The sequence below is a fragment of the Pseudorasbora parva genome, chromosome 6 (genome assembly GCF_024679245.1).
Source record: "Pseudorasbora parva isolate DD20220531a chromosome 6, ASM2467924v1, whole genome shotgun sequence".
In the NCBI taxonomy this organism is placed as follows: domain Eukaryota; kingdom Metazoa; phylum Chordata; class Actinopteri; order Cypriniformes; family Gobionidae; genus Pseudorasbora; species Pseudorasbora parva.
Window position 1 is genome coordinate 38,885,748 of NC_090177.1, and position 1,458 is coordinate 38,887,205.

A 1,458-nucleotide genomic window follows, 5' to 3' on the forward strand; every position below is an offset into this window, starting at 1 on the left:
AGAGTTTAGCGACGGTAACAGGGTTTGGCAACGGTAACAGAGTTAGACGGTAAAAGAGTTTAGCGACGGTAACAGGGTTTGGCAACGGTAACAGAGTTTGACGGTAACATAGTTTGACGGTAAAAGAGTTTGGCAATGGTAAAAGAGTTTGAGACGGTAGCAGAGTTTGGTGACAGTAACAGAGTTTGAAGGTAACAGAGTTTGACAGTAACAGAGTTTGACAGTAACAGAGTTTGGACGGTAACAAGTTTGGCGACGGTAACAGAGTTTGGCGGTAGCAGAGTATGATGGTAACAGAGTTTGGCATTGGTAACAGAGTTTGACAGTAACAGAGTTTGACGGTAACAGAGTTTGGCATTGGTTACAGAGTTTGACGGTTACAGAGTTTGTCGATAGCAGAGTTTGACGGTAGCAGAGTTTGGCGACTGTAGCAGAGTTTGACGGTAACAGAGTTTGACAGTAACAGAGTTTGACGGTAGCAGAGTTTGACGGTAACTGAGTTTGGTGACAGTAACAGAGTTTGGCGGTAACAGAGTTTGACGGTAACAGAGTTTGACGGTAGCAGAGTTTGGCGACAGTAACAGTTTGAGGTTAAAAGAGTTTGACTATAGCAGAGTTTAACGGTAGCAGAGTTTGGCGACGGTAACGGAGTTTGGCGGTAGCAGAGTATGACAGAAACAGAGTTTGGCATTGGTAACAGAGTTTGATGGTAGCAGAGTTTGGCGAATGTAAAAGAGTTTGACGGTAACAGTTTGACGGTAACAGAGTTGGACAGTAACAGAGTTTGATGGTAACAAAGTTTGACGGTAGCAGAGTTTGACGGTAAAAGAGTTTGGCGACGGTAGCAGAGTTTGACGGTAAAAGAGTTTGACGACGGTACCTGAGTTTGGCGAATGTAACAGAGTTTGACGGTAGCAGAGTTTGACAGTAACAGAGTTTGATGGTAACAGAGATTGACGGTAACAGAGTTGGACAGTAACAGAGTTTGACAGCAACAGAGTTTGACGGCAACAGAGTTGGACAGTAACAGAGTTTGATGGTAACAGAGTTTGACGGTACCTGAGTTTGGCGACAGTAACAGAGTTTGACGGTTAAAGAGTTTGGCGACGGTACCTGAGTTTTGCGACAGTAACAGAGTTTGACGGTAGCAGAGTTTGGCGACAGTAACAGTGTTTGACGGTAACAGAGTTTGGCCATAGCAGAGTTTGACGGTAGCATAGTTTTGCGACGGTAACAGAGTTTGAGGGTTAAAAGAGTTTGACGATAGTAGAGTTTGACGGTAGCAGAGTTTGGCAACGGTAAAAGAGTTTGACGATAGCAGAGTTTGGCGATGGTAACAGAGTTTGACGATAGCAGAGTTTGGCGACGGTAACAGAGTTTGACGATAGCAGAGTTTGGCAACGGTAACAGAGTTTGACGATAGCAGAGTTTGGCGATGGTAACAGAGTTTGACGGATG